The 23,303-nt window shown below is 36.7% G+C and overlaps 1 pseudogene; it reads left to right on the top strand.

Moving 5' to 3' along the window:
- Positions 1-6,496: 6,496 nt before the first annotated feature.
- LOC123826336 lies at positions 6,497-8,128 on the top strand (annotated as a pseudogene).
- Positions 8,129-23,303: the final 15,175 nt, after the last annotated feature.

Genomic DNA, 23,303 nt, shown 5'->3' with positions numbered 1-23,303 from the left:
ATTTGCCTTCCTGTGTGGAGTCATATGAGTTCTTTATATATTTTGGACATCAGACTCTTGTTTGAGGTATCATTGGCAAATATATTTTCCCATATGGTCGGTTCCCTTTGCATTTTGGTGATTATTTATTTATTTATTTATTTACCTTCCATTTTCTGATAATTTTCCATGTAATATTTACATATATGTTAAAGGTTCTATTTATTTTTTAGAGAGAGGGGAAGGGAAGGAGGAAGAAAGGGAGAGAAACATCAATGTGTGGTTGCCTCTCACATGTCTCCCACTGGGGACCTGGCCCACAACCAAAGCATGTGCCCTGACTGGGAATCAAACCAGCAACCCTTTGATTCACAGCCCATGCTCAATCCACTGAGCTACATCAGTCAGGCCATATTTTTATATCTTTTATGTGTATCCTTTTAGTGTGACATATGAATACTTTCAACATGAGTTCATTTGTTCATAACAAGGAATTATAATAACCTATAATTTGGTCTATTTCTATTTTGTCATTTTTCCTTTTATTTTTATGGTTATTTATAATATTTTTATTTGTTCTGTACTGACTTAGCTGTTGCTATTTTCTTTTTATGTTAAAAGTATATATTCTTTAACATAAAAGTATATATTTCTACTGAATTTTTTTGGCTTTCAAAAATATTTTCAGAATTACATTCTTTAATTATTAATAACAAAACTTTAGCAGGTTTTTCCTATACTGCTTCCTACTACACCTCCTATAAGTCTTCTTTTGACTCTTCAGCAGAATATAAAGTAGTAGAGAACCTGATTACTAAAAATGACATAGATACAAGGATTGCATTTGGGTTTTTTAAAATTATATGTTGTAGGAAGAGTAAACCTAGACTTTCTATTCCCAGTAGAGCAGCCAGAGTAAAATGTCATTTTTTCCTCAGAAGCCTTCAATGGTCTTAATTCACTCAGAGTAAAGCCTTCAGTACTCACAGAGGCCACACAACCCTACATAATCTGTTTCACATTACCTACCTGACCTCACCCTCCATTCTTTCTGTTTCCCATCACTCAGTTCACTCTAGCCACATTGGCCCCCTTTGTAGTCCTTTTACACATTAGTCATGCTCTCACCTTTTCCATGAGCTCTTTTCTTCATCTGAACCATTCTTCCACCAGATGTCTAATTCCCTCAGCACCTTCCAATCTTGGTCAGATGTCATTTTATGATAATCTCATTTAAAATTCCAGGCTCTGGAACAACAAGTCACTCTTACCTTGCTCATTTTTTCATGTTCATAACACATATATTTTTAGTATACTATATAATTTATCATATTTATTGTTTTTCTCCCCATCCAGTTGAATATATACTCACTGGAAGCAGAGGTTTTGTTTAGTTTTCTGCTGTTTCTAAGATTACTAAACGAACTTTAGACTCTCTGCTAAAGATGAAAAAGGACCACAAGAAGACGTTAGTGTTGACTTCAAGAGAATTGAAGTAGTGGCTGTAGGGTACACAGTACCCTCACATGTTCTCTGTCATGACCAATTATCAGTTCCAATCAAGTTAACACATAGGTTTGCTGTTTGGACAGGTTACCAGAAGTGCAAAATAGAACTAGAACATTGGAAGTACTGTCTTTACCACAAACTGGATCACCATTAATTAGGATAAAAGAACTGAAGTTTACAAAACTGTCAAAAACCATACTGTAGACATGGCTCATTAAAAAATCCTTTATGGTTAAGATCTAAACATGAAAGAATTGCAGTGTGGAGAAAGGGAAACAATATTGAATAAATAATGAAAACCATCATTTCTAGCCCTGGCTGATGTGGCTCAGTGAACTGAGCGCTGACCTGCAAATCAAAGGGTCATGAGTTTGATTCCCAGTCAGGGCACATTCCTGGGTTTCAGGACAGGTCTCCAGTAGGGGGCACTCGAGAGGCAATCACACATTGATGTTTCTCTCCCTCTTTCTCCTTCCCTTCCCCTCTCTCTAAAAATAAATAAATGAAATCTTAAAAAAATAGAAAATCATTTCTAAACTCACACATGTGTAACAATACTAATCACAGTGTTAGTGGGTAAGCAAGGATATGTCAAAAGTTCAGAATAATAAAGAAGATGATGCAGAGAAAATTAACATATCATTAATATATATTTAATGTTTACTATTTTTAAAGAATTACATTAAGCATTTTACCACATATCAACTAAAAAATCACTCAGATAGCCTGTGCATTTGGTGCTATTATCATATAATCATTAACCAGATGAGGAAATTCAGCCTTAAGTTGTATAACCTATCCAAGAACATGCAGCTACTCAACATAGTTGTAGCTAGTGTCTCAAGTTTAGTTCTGCCTTTAACCAAATTCTAGGTTTTTACTTCTACTATGATATGGCATGTAATCAAATAGATGACTGGAGTTCTATGAGAACATGACAGCAGGCAAAATCTACAGAAAAGAAAAACAAGATGTTTCTTATTCAATAATTGGAGAGAAAGAAGGAAGGAAGAAGAGAAAAAAAATGGAGTACTTATGGCTCACTCCAGTCCATCCAGAATTTATTGAGGAGAATACAGTTCTCATATAAGAAACACATATTGAAAAAATAATTTTAGAAGAGTTAATTATACCTGAAGTTTGTAACAGAAAAAAAAGAAAATATAGTAAAGAAGGAATTCAGAGAATTTATAGGAGAACAGAATCTCTAATCCCAGAGGAAGTTGTATTCTACCATAGGAACCAACAGAGGGAATCTGAGTGAGAACACCAGTGGAAAAAACAGAAAAGGAAGTTAGAGCATGCCATGAAAATGTATAAATATGTTATGAAACACACATAAAGTAGAAACATATATTGTAAATAGTGCAAATATGCAAGCATATCTTTGAATATAAAGACTAAATTTATTTTCAAACAATATAAAAATGTTAATAAGTGCACTAATTTAAACTTTCACACAAGTCAGCAGAAGAAACATCCCCTAAATAAGCATGTATGTTTACTACACCAAAATTTGGGCATTAAAGGGATAAAAATGCTCAGAATATGTAATAGTACATAGTGAATAGAGAGAGTAAACATTAGTAGTGCTGAGTTTAATAAAATAAATACTTGAATAGAGATTCCAAAGTATTCTTAAACTATAACCTACAAATCCAGTAAAAAGAAAAAAAAATAAACCAGTTAATCAGATGACTTATTTACATGAAATAACAGAGCTGTGAAATAAAATGTAATGAAAGTGTTCAAAAGTGGAATTACTTTTTCAGGAAAAAGAAAATTTGACATTAACATAGTAAACCTGAGGAAATTCCCATGAGATTAAACACTACATAAGAAATAAAGATGCCCTGGCTGGCGTAGCTCAGTGGATTGAGCGCGGGCTGTGAACCAAAGTGTCGCAGGTTCGATTCTCAGTCAGGGTGCATGCCTGGGTTGCAGGCCATGACCCCCAGGAACCGCACATTGATGTTTCTCTGTCTCTTTCTCCCTCCCTTCGCTCTCTAAAAATAAATAAATAAAAATATTTAAAAAAATAAAATTAAATTAAAAAAATAAAGAAAGCTCCACTTCCCTTAAAGATGTCAAAAAATATTAAGATAATTAATAAAGAATGAAGTAATACCAATGGCAATGCAAAATAAAAGCAATATTTACAGTCAGATGTTTTTAATGCAGAGAATTTATGGAAAGAAGGAAAAGTGTTTCATCTGGAGTTGGATGGAAACCAATGTGCGGGGGAGTTAATTCTGACCAGACAATGTAGAGATGATGAAAGAAAAGATATAAACAAGAAGAATGGGAGAAATGTAGTTGTTTTTTAATAATTTAAAAAAGCAATGATACCAAAATAGGAAATATGTTTAATAAAAATTAATTATGTATCTATTTAAGAGAAAAAAATGGTATAGATCAATGGTGAAATACCAAAAAGACAACCAAGAAAATATGTAACTTAACAAAAAGTATTGATATTGAAATGTGAGCAGCATGCTTGCTCCTAGGTCTAAGGGCCCATATGTGAATTTCATTTAGGAAATTTAAATAAGGAGGTACAAACCCCTGGTGCTTTTCTTAGTGGTTTATTGAGCATAAGTAAACCAATAGCATAGAAAGAGGCTTTAAATTAAGACAGTTTAAAAGAAGAAAGAAGTATAAAAGTCTTATGTTTGGAAATGCCAGCTTTTTCTTTAAACCATCTGATTTAACAGAAAAGTTGCTGAATCATCTATTATCTTCATTCATCATACCAAACTGATTTATTTTTTCACACATATGCATGCTAGATGACAGGAATCATGTCTTATTCATCTTTGAATTATGAGTGGTAGAAACATAGCAAATGCTTCCTGGTTGGGCACTGAACCAAATAGGATAGGTGAACATCCATATATCGATGCAATCACCACCAATTCATTAGCACATGAATTGTGCTAATTCATGAATGAGAAAAGAAATGTAAAATAATTTATGGTCTAAGTTGAGGTTGCTCCTGATTATACATGTACCGGCAGTATCCAACCTGTGACATGCAGGCCACACGTGGCTCAGGATGGATATGAACACAAAATCGTAAATTTACTTGAAACATTACAAGATTTTTTTTTTGTGATTAAGTTTCACAATGTATTTAATTGTAGCCCAAGACAACTCTTCTTCCAATGTGGCCCAGAGATGACAAAAGGTTGGACACCCCTAACTCAAAGGAAAACGTTTATCTATGACTCTGGTTCTATTTTGTTTTAGTTTATTTTGTTTATTAGATTCCACATATAAGTGAAATCATACGGTATTTGCCTTTCTCTGATTGATTCATTTTATTTAGTACAATACTCTCCAGGTCCATCCCTGCTGTTGCAAAAACTAAGATTTCCTTCTTCTTTGTGGCTGAGTAGTATTCCATTGTGTAAATGTATCACAGCTTTTTATCCATCCATCTATTGATAGGCACTTGGGCTGCTTGAAATTTGGCTATAGATACAGAGAACAGACTGACAGCTCTAAAAGGAGGGGTAGGTGGTGCAGGTTGAAAAAGGTAAAGGGATTAAGCAAATAAACAAACAAAAAAACCTCATAGACAGACAATAGTATGATGATTACCAGAAAAGGAGAAAGGAGGCTGGGAGTGAGGAAGAATAGTAAGAAGCTAGGAAAATTCCTGGGTAAGTGGAATGGGGAAACAGACATGAAAGTCAAACAAGGCCAAATAGTTTGAGCAACTTTCAGCCAGCTGGTGAATCGAAAGTACTTATCTCCCCTAACCAAGGACATTTGAGAATGAATGGCTTGTAAGCCTCCTCCCTAACCAAAGAATACATACCCTAAATCTCCCTGGCCTGGGAAATAAAGAACAAAGACCCAATTAATGTCACTTGTGCTGAGGATAAATGAAGTCAGGGAAACAAATAACCAAAAAAAAAAACAAAAACAAAAACAAAACCCATTAAAAGCTGGACAGACCCGAGATAAAAGTAAAACAGTAGAGCAGACCAAAGAATATTCCCAAACCTCCTATGCACCCATTTGGCACATCAGAGTATTAAAAATGCAACTAGAAAACTAATGAATGTTCTGCTAAAACACTCCCTTAATATTCTCACCCATAGAAAGAAAAGAAGCCATGAGAACAAAGACACAGTGTTAGCTCACCCTAGAGCATGCCCATGCCCCTTCTCAGGCATAACCTTTTTATTCTAAGGATCCCAAGACTTGCAGCCAGGAGAGCCATGGGCAGTGGCAGCTCTATGCAGGCTTACTGCCTGATGTTACCTCCAGGGCCCCCTTTTTCTCTTCCCATGAGAGCTCAGAGCAGAATACTGCTTTGGCTCACTCTTTTCCTCTCTTTGTTAGGGAGCCAGCAGAATACTGCCCAGGTTCTCTCCTATTACTTCTTCTACCCTAAGTCTTTCCTTTAAGTCCTTCCTTTGATTCACTGTATCCAGCCTTAATAAATGTATTCTCAAAATTGCCTGAACTCGTGTTGTGAAATATTTCCTACACACTACAGGCTGGACTGAGGCAGACTCACACACACTACAGGCTGGCCTGAGGCAGACTCGCTCCTGGCTGGTGCCTGTCTGGTGCGGGGTGGGTAGGAGAGGGTAAAGGGGGGATAAATGCTGATGGAAGGAAACTTGACTTAGGGTGGAGAATATATAATATGATATACAGATAGTATATTATATTTTATCCCTGAAACCAACATAATTTTATTTACCAATATCACCCCAATAAATTCAATTTAAAAATAAATACCAAAAATAAATAAAAATAAGTAAATAAATAAACTCATCAAATTTGAAAATAGTAAAGTAGACAGGTGGAAATGAATTTGGTGCACAGTACTCAAAATGTGTACAAATGACCTCACTTATAACAGCATCTTCCTGATCCTTCAAGGCTACAATTTTTACATAAGTGGTACTGCTAAAGATCAGATAGGAACAGAAGGTGATAAGTATTTAAAATATACAAATTGTTCCTCATCTGTTTGTACATTAGTTAGATGACACTGGGAGCACTGGTGGACTTCAAGGTTGGATGTACTGCCAGCAAGGAGGTCAGTTAAAGGCTCCTGTGAGATGCTAAATGGAAAGGAACTATGTACCTCTAAACTTCACATGTCAAAATCTTAACCCCTATACCTCAGAATATGACAATATTTGGAGATAGGCTTTTAAAGAGGTAATTAAGGTTAGAGGAGTTCACTAAAGCTGCCCTAATTCAATATGGACAGTCACCTTATAAGAAGAAGTGGTTGATTCACAGGAGCTGATAAAAGATAGATGGAGGCATGGAAAAGTAAGGTGGGGAGAGAGGGAGGGAGGGAGAAAAGGAGGAAGGAAGGGACATGAGGAAGGCTCTTCACTTTTTGTGACTTGACAAAAGTGGAGAAGAATACATTTTTATATGCAAGGTAAGAGAAAGAACATTGAGTCATTTACAGCTGATGCCTCCAATTTCCTGATAAAGTGGAAAGCCACATAACCTTGAAGTGAAAAAAAGTGATGGTTTGTTGAAATGAATACTAAAATTTGCAATAGTTAGTTATAGGGAAACTAGAATCAAGAATAGTAATGTTTTCCTGGAGTCAGTGCAAGATGGTGGCCTCACTGTTATTGGCCCTTTGCTTGCGAGCTGGCTTCTGGGGTTGTGCGCGAGGCTGATGATTCAATACCCCCCAACTCTGACCAATCCAAAGAGATTAGGAGACACTCCAGAAGTAAGGCTCAGGCCCAGGGATCACAGGAGCAGAGGGGCACAGAGGATCCCAGATATGCCAAACAAGTCGCACTCTGGCTTGCTGGGCTGCTAGGGGCCAGTGGGAACGTGATTCATCTCTATCTTTGGAAACAACTCTGCAGATGAAACTGATGCCAAGATTCCCAATGAATTCCGGGTCCAATTCTGGTGTAGCTGTTGCACCAGACATACAAATATTTCAAAGATTATAGATGGATGATCATTAAGCACACCAACCCCTGCCTTCCCCCAGACCTCTGTGGGAACCATACTACCAGCTACCCTACACACTGGTCTTGGAGCTTACTGGTGTCCCCTTGTACCAAAAGTAGTTGTTGTCCACTGACTGGAGGTTTAAGAAGTGTCCAAGCATCAAGACCTTATTCCAGCAGCTTGTTGCTTTGCATCAAATCATCATGTCAGAGACTGGCATGACTGTGTTTCCTCCTATCAACAGTGCAGACCCCCAGAGCTTCATCTCCTACCACTTTTTCATGGATGGCACGTAATACACAGATGGGCACCATGTTAAGAACATTTCCTGTCTGAATTGGGCTACATCCCATGTTGTAGTTGTGGACTACAAGAAGGAAGCTTTCTCTCTACAGCACTACAATGGTGTCACCCTGCAGCCCTGGGACAGCAACTCTGATAACTCAGTCTTGTTAGTCCTGTCTGCTTTCCTCAAGACCACCATCACATTGAACCATGTGGAGGATGTATGGACCATTTTGGAGCTCTGCACCCCAGAGGATGACCCTCTGGGGGCTTTCAAATAGTGACAAAGCTTGCTAGAGCAGGAGAAGCAGTAGCACCTGGCCGAGCACTCCAAATCCAGCAGCAAAACTGCTTCTTGGGCTCTCTCACCAGCTTTATGTGGCCTCACTCCAAATAGCCTTGAACTCTGGGCCTCTTCAAACTCAGTGCCTGGGTCTTTGACACCAGGCCGTGGTGCTCCCAGGCCATGGCTTGGGCAGCAACATGTCCAGTAAAGTCCATCCCAGATGAGAAAAAAAAGAGATAGATTTCAAGTTCCTATTTTTTGACAGTATATATGGTAGTGAGTTATACATTTGCTGAGTTCATATCAATAATAGATAAGAGTTTTTTAATTTTTTTATTATTAAATTTACTGGGGTAAATTTGGTTAATAACATTATATAAATTGTTTACAGTAGAATGCTAAGAGCTGATGGGTAATTGCGGAGGGAGCGCTGGGGTTGGAAAACTATCACTTTCCAAGTATCATGGCAAAGACTGGCTCAGATCGGGACCCTCAATGGAAGCTAAGTCTAAAGGCAACTTGTTATGGGGGAAGGATATTTGCATAATTAAAAAGTGTCTCTTCACAGATCACTTATGACTTGTAAGGGAGAAAAAAAGTGCATTTATTTTTAAGTATATTTTATTGATTATGCTATTACAGTTTTTTCCCCTTTGCCCCACTTCCCTCCAGCAATTCCACTTCCTTAGTTCATATCTATGAGTCATGCATATAAGTTCTTTGGCTTCTCTATTTCCTGTGCCATTCCCTGTCTATTTTGTACCTACCAATTATGCTTCCTAATGCCTGTACCTTTTCCCCTATTCTCAGCCTTCCCCCTCCCCACTGGTAACCCTCCAAATGATTCCCATGCCTATGATTATGTTCCTATTCTAGTTTGCATAGTTCATTTTTGCTTTTTAGATTCAGTTGTCAATAGTTGTAAGTTTGTTGTCATTTTCCTGTTTCTACTTTTCATCTTCTTTTTCTTAAATAGGTCCCTGTAATATTTCATATAATATGGGTTTGTTGATGATGAACTCTTTTAGCTTTACCTTGTCTGAGAAGCACTTTATCTTCCCTTTAATTCTAAATGATAGCTTTGCTGGACAGAATAATCTAGGGTATAGGTCTTTGCTTTTCATAATTTTGAATGCTTCTTGCCAGTTCCTTCTTAGCTGAAACATTTTGCTTGAGAAGTCAGCTGACAGTCTTATGGGAACTCCCCTATAGGTAACTATCTGTTTTTTTCTTGTTGCTTTTAAGATTTTATCTTTATCTTTACCTTTGGCATTTTAATTATGATGTGTCTTGGTGTGATCCTTTTTGGGTCCAATTTATTTGGGACTCTCTGTGCTTCCTGGACTTGATGTCTATTTCCTTTGCCAAATTAGGGAAGCATTCTTTCATTATTTTTTTCAAATAAGTTTTCAATTTCTTGCTCTTCCTTTTCTCATTCTGTCATCCCTATGATTTGGATGTTGACACATCTGGAGATGTGCCAGAGTCCTCTTAGTCTCTTTTCATTGTTTTTGAATCCTTGCTTCTTCATTCTGTTCTGGTTAATTGTTTATTTCTTCTTTATGTTCCAAATCATTGATTTGAATCCTGGCCTCCTTCCCTTCACTATTGGTTCCCTGTGGGTTTTCTTTATTTCACTTAGTGTAGCCTTCATTTTTTCCCTTATGCACTTGCTATACTCAATAAATTCTCTGAGCTTGCTTATCACCAATATTTTGAACTCTGCATCTGATAGCTGGGCTGTCTTCACTTTGCTTAGTTCTTTTCCCGGGGTTTTGTTCTGTTCTTTCATTTGGACCATATTTCTTTGTCTCCTTAATTTAGCAGCCTCCCTGTGTTTGTTTCTATGTGTTAGGTAGAGCTGCTTTGATTCTGTGTCTTAGCACACTTGTTAAGTTGTATGAGATAGAGCTCAGGTATTCACCAGCTTGGGGCAATCTGCTTTACCACTTTGTCTCTCAGTATTGTGAGGGAGAAGTTGGAGTGGGGACAATGCCTCTGTTTGGCTGCTGGAGGATAGCTCAGCACTCACCCATTTCAAGTCACTTCACCTCCTTCCCACATTCAACTGGCACCCTTCTCACTGCTGTTCCAGTGGTGTTTCACAGAGTGGGTGTGTTTCTGTACATTCTAGAACCTTGTGGGCCCTTTAAATGGACTCTTCTGAGAGGCCAGAAGTTTCTTCCACCACCCCAACCTCCACTGGTTTTACAACCAGAAGTTATGAGGCTTTATTTCCTCAGCACTGAAACCCTGAGCTAGGGTGTCTGGCCTGGAGCTGGGGTTGTATGCTCCCAAAGTGTCCCTCCCAATTTTCATCCCCCACACATGAATGTGGGACCACCTCTTCCACCAGCTGCCACCCTCACCACCTTGCCACCACTGCTTCACCACCACCACACCACATCCTCTCTGCCTAGCTCCCCATCTCCTCCCCTTCTACTCTTCTGGATGAATATTGCTTCCTTAAATCCTTGGTTGCTGGATTTCCATACAGTTCTATTTTCTGGCAGTTCTGGATGTTTTTTGTTTTGAGGTTTGTTGTGAACCTTCTCATGGTTGTGCAAGGAGACAAAGCATGTCTACCTACACCTCCATCTCAACTGGAAGTCCAACAGTACACTTTTTATACAGTGCACTTTTATTTATCTTTATTTATACAGTGCACTTTTCACATAACTTGCAATATTAATTTGTTAATGGAGAAATGTCAACATATGGGTTTAAACTTGTTTTGCTGGCATCTTCATCTTGTATTCTTGTGAAATTAGACCACCAAATAAAAGGAGCTTACAGGACTAACAACCCACTTTAGAGAACAAATAATAATTTTTTAAATTAATTCCATCTCCCAAAAAGATAAATGAAAAAATTAGAAAATTTATGATATTCTTTAAGTGATTATTTAAAATTGTTGAGATACCTCACTTTTTTTTCTAAAACATTTTGTTTTTTAGCTGAGCACTTACCTCAAAGTTACACACATTAAACATTTAATTAATTTTATTTGAAGTGTCATGGCAGAAATTCATTTTGGGAAGATCTTTGTCTAGTCAGTCATGCATACAGATAGATTTTTTACTATTTTAAGGTATCTCAGCAGCATTTTCTTACCTCCCCACCCTGGCACTTTCTACCCTATATTTGATTCTTTTAGGTAATTGTGGAAGTATTAGGACTTGTGAAACTATCTGATCCCCATATTGCAGCCTTTTGAATATCATTCTTCATTTTTTAAATCATTTGAGTTTTAAACTATAAAAGTAGACAATTGAGAACTTTAAATGCAAAACTTCACCCCATAGGAAACACAGACAGATATGTTAAATAATGTAAATAGTTCCTTCCCTTCTGGATATAAAGTTCAATATAGCCGAGGTCTCTTGATGGAAGGTCTCTATAGTCCCCAGATAGAATTTGGAAAAGGATACTGTCATTCCAAATAATTTTGCCTCCATTTTAATAATCCCAGGAGACCACCAGGGAGTGAGGAAGTAGTACAATCAGTTTAAGAATATACCAGGTACAGCTCTGAATTCTAAGTCTAGTTATATATGTGCTTGTTGAGCAACAGCCAGAAGAGATGAGAAGGATATAGAAACAGGAGATTCCATTTTGAACTTGAGCTTATGATGGATTTCAGGCAGATTGTATCTATTGGAAAGAAATACACACATATCTCTTCTTTGGATTTGGCTAAGTTTATAGAATTTTAAAAAGAGGAAGCTACCCAATGCAGCATACATTAGTATGGCTTTTCCCTAATGGCACAAATTTCAGAAACATTCTCAATACAGGTAAGACTCCACCAGACCTAGGAAATCACCAAACTCTTATTACACAACCGAACTTTTATGTTTAGGGTTTGTATTTCCAATCAGAAAGTCCAAACATTCCCAACATATGTGGTTTCCTTTTGAGGGAATGTTAAATTTATATTAGGCCACAATGTTTCTTGATGCAATTTAACCAACAACAAAGTCACTTCAGCTATCAGCATCCCTGGTTCATTTTCAGGGACCTGGGAACCCATTTCCTTACAATATACTCCCTAACCCTTTAGGATTCAATGCTGAATTTGGTCTCAAGAAAATGATCAGCAAACAATTTCCCTTCTAGCTAAGTTTTTGCTGGAACTTATGCAAAAAGACCAGGATCCAAATCTTCTAAGATAATTAATTGTTCATTATAACTGCTTGAAATGTTTATGGGCTTAAACTGCTAAGGATACATAGCTCTCTTTGACCTCTCTCTATATAAAATGTCAGTTCTTTCTAAAAAATACCAAGCCTTACATGTTTATAAAGTAATGAAAAAGGTTTTGAAAAAAGTCCTCCAACAATTCTGCTCTTGAAGTTCTTCATGTGGTTTAAATAGCTGGTTAGTGTCAGTTAACTTAAAACACTACTGAGAATTTTCAGAAGAAAATCACCACTCTTAACAGGAATTTAAGATTAATTTTTTAAACAAATAAATGATCTTGTATTACTCTTTTTAAAAGTCAAAATTATCATTATAGCATTTGTTAGTAAGATGTCATTTTTCCTGTGTGTCAAGGACAGTACTGACATGTCTACAAAAGTTGAAAACAAATTATGACACTTTAAGATGATTCTCTATAAAAATTGTTCTTAAAGTTATTTGTGAACCAGAATATTTTAAGGAGTAAATGACATCTATGGATATTTAATTTTCTAAAAATCCTCCTATCTAAAATAATCTATAAGAAGTTTAAGGATTTCAAGGATCCCCTGAGGGCCAGTATAGCCTCAGTCTACGTGAAGCCCCAAGAAAGTGTCCTGTTCCAGTACAGTTTTTGATAATGGGGGGGCAGTCACTGACATGACTTTCAATCTATCCATCTAATTTACTATGAATACAATTGAACCATATACCAACTCTCTCAATGCTTCAGTTTCCTTATCCATATAAGGAAGATAATGTGAGTACCTTCTCCAGAGACAGTGTGAGAAATATTCTTTCAACAAATATTTGTTACATGATTGATATATGATGGACATTTGTTTGAACTGTAGGGCAATGATTGCGTGAACAAGACAAATAGTCTTCATTGAACTTATAGTCTAGTAAAAAAGAGAAACAGTAAACAAATAATAACAATAATAAAGACTTAACTCCATTATTATGGAGGGGACACATGAAGAAAGTATAGCAGAGAGCTGAAGGATGAACATTTTTTTACTTAGGTAAGCAATCTGGGAGAATGGTATTATGAACAGGTGAAAGTCCGGGTGTAAACCCCTGAGGATTAAACCTTCTAGGAACTGAGAAAAGGTCTATGTGAATATGACTCAGAAAGCAAATATGAGAAAGAGGCTGTAGGAAATAAAGGGCAAGATCATATAAGCTGTCCATCTTAAGGTCTCGGGATTTTATTCAAAGAATGAAGAGTCATTAAAAGTTCTTAGGTACATCAATGACAAAAAAATATTGTGTTTTTTAAAAATGAGTCTAAATAGACAATATGAAACAGAAAGCAGGAGGCCTATATAGGTTCACTGGCAAATTCTATCAAATGGTTCAGGCAGAAATTATGCCAATTATCTCTTCCAGAAGATAGAAGCAGGAAAAATACTTCCTAATTCAATCTACAAGGCCAGCATTGCCCTAATACCAAAACCAAACAAAGACATCACAAAGAAATAAAAATATAAATCAATATTGTTCTTGAACATAAAAGCAAAATCCTTGATAAAATTTTAGAAAATTAAACTCAATAATATTTAAAAGGAGTAATACACTACAACCAAGTGTGATTTATCACAAATATGCAAGGCTATTTTGGATATTCTAATATTCATTGGAAAAATCAATGAATGTAATGCATCACATCAACAGGTTAGGTCTAAAAAATGTGTGTATAATATCTATAGGAGGAAAAGTACAATACTCTGATAAAAGAAATCAAAGAACTAAATAGATTGAGAAATACTTTATATTCATGGATAGGAAGAATCAATATTATCAGGATATCAGTTTTTTCCTAACTTGATCTATAGATTCAATGCAACTCCAATCAAAATCCCAGTAAGTAATTTTTTGGATGTTGACAAACTGATTCTAAGGTTTTTAGAAGGAGGCAAAGTGTCCAGAGTAGCCAACACAATAGTGAAGGAGAAAAATAAAGTTGGAGGACTGACACTACTTGAATTCAAGTGTTACTATAAAGCTACAGTAACCAAGCCAGTGTGCAATGTTGCCAAAAGAAGAGACAGATAGGTCAGTGGAATGAGAGAGAGAGCACAGAAATGAACCACTATAAATAACTGATCACTGACAAAGAAGCAAAGGCAATACAACAAAGAAAAGATACTCTGTTCAACAAATGGTGCTAGAACAACAGGACTTCCACATGCAAAATAAGAGAATCAAGACATAGACTGCATACTTGTCCCAAAAATTAACTAAAAACATATCAAAGACCTAAATGTAAAGCCTAAAACTACAATACTTATAGAAGATAACAGAAGATGAGCTTGAATTGCCTGGTTAGAAGTGCAGAGCAACAATTAGCCAATTAAAGTTTCATGAAGAAATTTCCATTCAGGACCAGAAAGAATACTCTACACTGCAGTTTTCCAAGGAAGAATACGCTGTTTGGCAAGGTAGTGGGTTCTCTGTCAGTGGGGAATTTGTTATCAGACTGCTTTCCCCTTAGCCAGGATGCTAAAGTAGTGGTTCCCAACTAAGCTGAGGGAGCTTCATTAAATTGGAGATATCTGGGTTCCATCTCTAAACCAACATTTGAAGCCACTGCTAAATGAGATTTAAGCACGGGGAGTTTTTCATTAGACTGAATTGCTTTTAATGTCCTAGAGTTAATAAAAATTAGTATTCTTCTCATTTGCTAAAGTTTCATTAGATGTTTATGTGTCTAAATGTACTGATCTCCCCTCTCCCTGAATTTGTTCTACTCACTGTTTCACTCTTACATTCATTTCCTTCCAATAGTCATTTCTTTCAGCATTTTCCACTGAACTGTAGGTTCCCTGAAAAGGGTAAGACCCTGTGCAATTCACCTGCAATTTCTCAAAGGGTTTAGTGCAGTGTCTTTCATACACCATTCACTCAATAAAGACTTGTTAAATCCAAGCCATGGGGGTGCTTCATTACAGTGTTTCAAGTTATCTTTTTGCATCAGTTCACTAAACAGCTTCTTGGTAAACTAACTCAACCAATGAATCTTCCTCAGCTTCCTAGGTCACAACCAGGGAATAATTCAGGAGACAGACTTGCTGAAAAACATCTCTAGGGTATAAATTGATATAGAAACAGGGAATTTTTTTTACCTTTTACCCTAATTTATAACTAATTTTACTTTTTACTGTAATTTATAGCTTTTACCTTTTACCATAATTTATAACTAATGTTATAGATTATGTAAATAAAAAATAACAACTAACTAACTTATATAACCACCTACAGAAAATATCACTGAGTGGGAAATATCAATTATCTGAAATCTAGAAGGTTGAAAAAAATCCAGAAAGCAAATTGGGTATTACCTCTAATATAATATGTTTTTTAAAGATAGGATCACCAAAACAGAATTTAGAAAATTAAAAAGTAATATCTTCTAAGTACAAATTTTGCAGTGGAAAAATGGGCTGCTTTTATCAATATTTCCCTGAATTATGGTAAGGCATTAATGTTTGAAACAAATAATACTAGAATATTTGGGAAGGTCTATATGGTGAATTTTCACCCCTCACTGTGTTAATGACACTATACATATATGTCATTCATCATTAGCAGGGTTCTAATGGTCACTGGAGATAAAGTCACCCTCCACTTAAGAGCTCTCAACTCTAGCAAACAAATATCCTTTTAGTAGCCTCCATATATCAGGTAAGTCTGAAATATAATACAAACATGGCCTTGTCCCAGAAGAAATTCTAATTCTGTTGCAATGCTCCTTAATTTTCTGTCACTTTGACTCCATCAGGATGATAAAAGGTATTGAGAAATATGACAAAATCTATAGTTACTGTCATGCTCATAAAGCATCATTTTGAAAATGACCATTAATGCAAAGAAATATATTCTCAGTTTATTTTATATATAATGATACATGCACTTATATGACATTCAATCTCTTTTATTAGATTCCACTGTCTTATTAGATAAAGAAAACTATGACTGATTACCAGCTTAAAGGAATTTGTATATTATTATTTACATATATTTTTAGTGTAATAAAGGCTATATGTTTCAACATAGCCCTCTCAGAACATTATATTGGAGTAGAAGAGGATTTGCTTAAGTGATCACACCATATTTTATCATCTTCTTACTAATATTTTACCTCACTATCTTTATCATGTAGAAGCCACTTGCACATTTCCTATACTAACTTATAAGCTCCATGAGTACAGGGGGTCAAATATTTTCCAATGACTTAATTGCAATAACATATATCTGTTATGTGTATAAATGAACAAATTAATGAACTTCATGGAAAAGTGTATTATCTCAGAATTATATTTATTTACCTTATGGCATTTCTAACTTCAAATGAAGAAAAAATAGAAAAGTCAATTCACTAGAATTTTGATTGTCGTTTCCTAATTTCATTCTTGTTACTTTTTGTACCCTTGCCCTCTGTTTTATATTATGCTTTGGTTCCCTATTGGATTCTGTCGTACGCAGACTACAGCATAGCAATGTCAAGAGAAGCAAATAGAAACAGGAGCACTTAGGATTCTAAGTAAGATGTTGTTGACGGATTTGTTTTCATATTGCTTATGCATGGCTATGTATTTCTCTTGGCAAAAGCCTATTAAAGGAAGAATAAAGCTCTTGACCTAAAAAAAAAATATCTTGATTACTTCCTCCAGAGTAATCCAGCTTCATTCTGTGACCAGGTCAGGCTCAGTGGTAAGCATACCTACATGTTCTTATCAGAGAGTGCCATCACTCTCGTTGGTCAGGGAGGTTCATCTCTAGACCTAATGCATGCTGACTTCTAAATGGGCAAAGTCAAGGAAAGCAAGCCTTTTGCTTAGTGGTGCTATGTTTCAGGCAATATTCCAGACTCTTTTCCTCTTTATCTTCTGTCTGTGTTGACTTTCTGCAGGTCACATTTTATTCCAGAGAAATACAGAGGACAAAGGAGTTGTTTATGTTGTTATAAAAATAAAGTATACATTTCCAAGGCCCAATTAATTCAGAAGCTGACAAGGGGCAAAGTTTTGCAGAGGAATACAAGACATGGTGCTTCCCAAAGGAACTGATCTTTGCACTGGAGAAGCCCTAACCACAGCAGGTTGGGGTAGCTTTGTATGGAGGAAGAGGAGAAGGATGTTTGGGCTGTGGAGAATTGAAGAATGAAAGGTGAAAGTATACAAGAATGTACTTTATTTGGAAAGTTATCAATTATTAATTTGGAGTGCCTTGTTTTCTGAGCTTCTGGATAATACCCACACAATACTCAGCCTGGATGTACCAGATTCACAGGCCCTAAGGTAAGATGTTAAAAAAAATAATGACAGCTTTCTGGAAAAATTCCAAAAGGCAGGTGGACTATAGGTAAGACATGATAGCTGGAGGTGCCTTCTAAACACAGTTCTAAATATTCTTATAATATAGGAATGCTTTAGGTGCTAGTTTCTAGAAGGAAAGGCAATCTGGAAGCTGGGAAGGCAAGCCCCACCTTCCTCCCCACCAGGTTATATAACTTTTAATATCAGTATCAACCTCATTGTGGAACATTTTTCTTGGCTGAGTGTTAGATTCAAAAGTTGACTTAGGATTGAAGGCACTATTTAACTCACATTTTGACAAAGATACTGTCAGCAAGTCTTTCTATTTTCCTCCAGAAAATACTTATATTCTGCTGTTCTCTGTAGTTATTAATAACACTATGGACCCAGAATTTAAGATATTTTTGCTTCCAGGAAAAAGAATCCCTTATGTGAGATGTATTACAATAGAAGGAAATTGGCACTAAACTTCCAAGTACTACAATTCTGTGGCTTGATGCTTTCATGATTTTTTGCATGCTGGAAAAATGTCATAACAGGGTATTGTGTCCTGTTGCTTTTCTGGAGCTTTTGGAAAAATGGGAAAATAGGAGAGTCCTGAGGCTTCAATGAAAGATTCCTCCCTTAGGAGCTGCTTGAAGAAACATATTCCAGTCCTCCTCCAGAATGAGAAAGCAGTGGCTGAAACAGAAAATGTAAAAATGAGACTTACTCCTAAATGGTAATGGGGAAGCAAAAGAAAAAGTCCATGGATGCACTTATAATAACAAAACTAAGAGACAAGGTGTCCTTACCAATCCTGAAATACAAACAGGTGGGACAAATAACCCAGAGGTATGCCCGTGTGTTATATGCACACCAGTGAGTGTGGATCTGTGCCAGAGGAATTAGAGGGAGCCAGAGAGGTATCTGAAGGGCCCAAGAACAACATAGTCTCAGAACAGCTTCAGTGTCTCACTGGAAAGTATGGAGGGCAAATCTGAGGAAAATACCTGCAGCTGGGAGCAGTGCTGCTCTTTCTAATAACAGGTGAATGCAAGCTTCCCCAGCTCCACTCATGCATTTCCCTAGGGCCCAGGAGCTGAGCAGTTTAGCCTTTTCTGAACCCTCAAAACTGAATGATGAAGGTTCCCTTGCAAGACAAGCCTTCTCACTAAAGAAAGACTGTTGGGAATGAAAGCAAAATTTATCAGGATAGGCAAGATAGAAAAAAAAAAAAAGAAAAGAAAAAGAGTTGTCCAAACAACATGGGGGTGGTGGACCAGGCCAGGATATTTCAGCAAGCATGTTACCTTAGGTTAATGCTACACAAAAATAATATAAGAGAGGGAGAGAATTCTGTGTAGTTGTAAAAACTCTTTGAACCCAGTCTTCTTCTAAACATCTATAGAAACTAAATTTACATAAAAATGAACAACAGAAAAAGTATTGAAGTCCAATCCCACTCAAACTTGCTCTAAGAACAAATAAAAAGGACAATGAAAAATATGTTTCTTAGAAATTATGAGTTGGACAGACAGAAGAAACACCTTTGGCACAACCTAACTGGTAAGGTGTGTGGTAGAGACTAGAGAGGACTGGCTGGGTGCCCACAGGCAGCAGCCTTTGTGCTCAGGCACACCACTCCCCTCCCAGTGGCAGCAGCCTGAGGGAAAGCCATAGCCCCAATCCCAGAGGGTCTCTGCCCTGGCCCTGTTGTGCTTTAGCCTGACTGCTGAGTACAGATTGACTATATTAACAACTGAAGGAGATAGCCACAGAAACTAGATCCCTGGCAAAGAGGGGACAGAGTGGACTAGAGATGCTTGAGGAGAGACTGGGAACGGAGGCTTTGGGGAGAGAAGTGAGAGAGGCCACCAGGATGCTAATGCTGAGTCATTAGCCACATGGCAGCAGCCACCCTGCTCAGGCAGACCACTCCCCTCTGAGCATCAGCAGCCTGAGGGCAAACAATAGCTCCCACTGCAGGAGGGATTCATCCCAGCCCCACAGTGCTTAAACCTGATTCCGAGTGCAGAGTGACTAGATTAACAACTGAAGGAGTCAGCCAGGGACAGTAGATCCCTAGAAGTCTTGAAAAGGCTGCCTAAGGTCAGATAGGCTCAACATCTGACATCACCAAAGGCAGATCCCAAAAGAAAAACAGTGGTAAAAACAAGAGGCTATTGAGACGAAATCCACTGTACTCTTCTCCTTAATTTGTAACACATTTTCTTGTCTGCATAGATTTTTAACATTCATTTCTTGTCCAGCAAGTTTGTACATGTTAAGTCACTAGATTTTATACTATAGTGTATCTTAATTCACATATTTGGCCCCTCCCTTCTCTTATCCCATTTTACATCTCTTTCCTCAAATTATTTTCATTTCAAATTTTGTATTCTTTCTTTCTACAACTTGTTTCCATTCCACACTCTTACCATTTCTCTCCCATCCAGACACACAAAACCAATTTTCTAGTCAATGGTCATCTCACATCCTTTTCCCCCTGCTCTTAAAATACCCTTGTGCTCTCTCCACCTTTAGCAATCTTTCCTACTTAGTTGTGGGCAGAGTAGTTGTTGTTGCATTTTTTTCAATTTTGTCTCTAGAGCTTCACTTATTTTGTATTTCAAATATCAAATTTTACCAGTCCCCTCTCCTACTCTTTTTTGTCTCAAATTTTTAATTTTGCCATCTTAGCCTGTTTTTTTTTCTTTTTTGGTCTTTCTTCTATTTCTTTTTCATCTTGCCCTTTTCTCTTTCCTTTTTCTTTTTTATTTTCCTTTACATTCCCAAATTTTATTTTTTTTCTGTCTTAGCCTGGTGTTTGTTCCTCACTCTTTATTCCCTCTTCCCCTATCATTTCAAAATCACTTCCCATCCCTCTAGATACCTCTTAAACTTTTCTTTGTTTCTTTTTTCCCTTTTATTCCTATCCCATCTATATTAGCTTTAGCTCATTTGTTGTTGATAGTACTATGGTGGATCTTACTCTCCAATTTGGCTCCTATATTTTTATTAATTATTTATTATGCTTCCTTTTTCTTTCTCTCTTTCACTTTATTTTATATTATTTTAATTTCTGTTTAAACCTAATACTATATGCTTCCCTTCTCATACTCCATTCCACATTCTTCATTCCCTTTTTTGTTCATGATGTAAATTTTACCTTTCTCTTCATATTGCTCAAACTCCCAATTCTTATTAGTGCTCCTCCCTCTGCCCTATCATAATCATTTTTCTTTCAGTAGGTCATCTCATATTTGCTTCTCCTTTCTTATAATAGTCTTAATTTCTTTACCCCCTTATCAATGTTCGTTCATTTGCTGTTGACAGTGGAATTACAGAGGGCAGTTATCTTTGCTGGCATGGATCTGTTTCCTGGGCTTTGTGATTTTGTTCTGGCAGCACCTGCACAACAGCACACAAGATGTGGTGGGTGGAGTGACCCTAATTTAACCAGCTGGAGGGAAAGACCCACCAAAGAATGACCCAACAACAATCAAAACCCAATTACATCCAGAGAACCAACATAAATGGCAAAAAGAGAATTCCAAGAGCATCTAGTTCAGGTGATCAAGGAAAATACAACACTGAATCTCACAGGCCTCATACCATAGAAGTTCATGACACAAAGTCAGGAAGTCAAAACAGATAAATTTAAGAAGCAGAGGCAAACAAGAAGAGTCTCACAAATAATGGGAAGACAAAGAAACAACCCTTAAAGGAAAGGAAAGGAGGAATCCTCAGAAAGAATGCTAAATGAAATAGAGGCAAGTCAAGTACCAGATATTGAGTTCAAAACAATGGTTATAAGTAAGCTCAATGAGCTCAGTGAGAACTACCAAAAACTACACAGAAACTTACTGCAAAATATATAAGCATAAAATAGGACATAGAAACATTCAACAAGAGCCAAGAGGCAATGAAGAATACAATTTCTAAACTGAAGAATACAGTAGAAGGAACCAAAAGCAGGCTAGAAAAAGCAAAGGATTAAATCAGGAAACTGGAGGACAACATAGAAAAAAACTACCAGAAAAGGCAAGAAAAGGAAAAAAGACTAAAAAATAATGAAGAGGGGTTAAGGGAACTGCAGAACAACATCAAACACCCAAATATATAAGGAAAATCTTGGAGGACTTCAGGAAAGATATAGACAGCAACACAATTATAGTAGGGGATTTCAGCAACCCACTGTCAACAAAGGATAGATTGTCCAAACAAAGTATCAACAAAGATATTGTGGCATTGAACAATGTCTTACATCAAATGGACTTAACAGATATATACAGAAACTTTCATCCCAAAGAAGCTAAATACACATTCTTTTCAGATGCACACAGAACATTTTGAAAGATAGACCACATGATAGGACACAAAACAAGCCTCAACAAATTCAAGAAAATTGAAATCATATCAAGCATTTTCTCCGACCACAAGGGACTGAAACTGGAAACCAAACTCAAGGGAAAAACTCAAAGACATTCAAACTCATGGTGACTGAATAGCATGCTATTAAACAATGAATGGGTCAAGAATGAAATTAGAGAAGAAATCAAAAAGTTTCAGGAAACAAATGAAAATGAACATACAATGGTCCAAAACTTATGGGACAGAGAGAAGGCAGTCTTGAGAGGGAAGTTCACAATGATACAGACATACCTAAAAGTGATAGAAACATTTCAGATAAACAACCTAACCTTACATCTACAAGAATTGGAGGAACAACAACAAACAAAGCCCAGAGCAAGTAGAAGGAAGGAAATAACCAAGATCAGAGCAGAATTAAATCATATAGAGACTAAAACAACAATTCTGATTATCAATAAATCCAGGACCTAGTTCTTTGAAAAGATAAACAAAATTGACAAACCTTTAATCAGATTCATCAAGAAAACAAAGAGAGAAGACCCAAATAAAATATAAAATGAGAGAGGAGAAATTACAACTGATACCACAGAAATACAAATAAATTTCTACAAATATATGCCAAGTTTTGAAAACCTGGGTCAAATGGACAAATTTGTAGAAAAATATAATCTTGCAAACCAAATAAAGAAGAAACAGAAAATCTGAACAGACCAATAACAGCTGGTGAAATTGAAGCAGTAATCAAAAAGCTCCCATCACACGAAAGTCCTGGACTGAATGGTTTCACAGGAGGATTTTACAAAACATATAAGGAAGAGCTAATCCCTACCCTTCTCAGATTATTCCAAAAAAATCCAAGAAGATGGAAGACTACCAAAGTCTTTTTATGAGGCCATCATCACCCTAAGCTCACAACTAGACCACAGGGTTGACTGGGCCATCATAACCCAATCAACAAATAACAAGTGCTGGCAAGGCTGTGGAGAAAAGGGAACCGTAGTGCACTGTTGGTAGGAATTCAGACTGGTGCAGCCACTGTGGAAAACAGTACAGAATTTCCTCAGAAAACTGAAAATGGAACTACCTTTTGATATAGCAATTTCACTGCTGGGATTATACCCTAAGAGCCCTGAGACACTAATTTAAAAGAACAATGTCAATGTTCATAGCAGCACAATTTACAATAGCCAAGTGCTGGAAGCAACCTAAGTGCCCATCAGTAAATGAGTGGATCAAAAAAAACTATGATACATTTACACAATGGAATATTACACAGCAGAAAGTAAGAAGGTGTTCCTACACCTCACGACAGCATTCATTAATCTATAGAGCATTATGCTAAGTGAAATAGCCTAGCAATGAAAGACAAATACCAAAAGATCTCACCTATAAATGGAACCTAATCAACTAAACAAATAAGCAAAATA

This window comes from Phyllostomus hastatus, unplaced genomic scaffold (assembly GCF_019186645.2).
Source record: "Phyllostomus hastatus isolate PE091 unplaced genomic scaffold, TTU_PhHast_1.1 phas_contig_80, whole genome shotgun sequence".
Taxonomy (NCBI): domain Eukaryota; kingdom Metazoa; phylum Chordata; class Mammalia; order Chiroptera; family Phyllostomidae; genus Phyllostomus; species Phyllostomus hastatus.
Note: the sequence above shows the minus strand (reverse complement) of the source record. Positions and strands in the feature narration are given on the sequence as shown.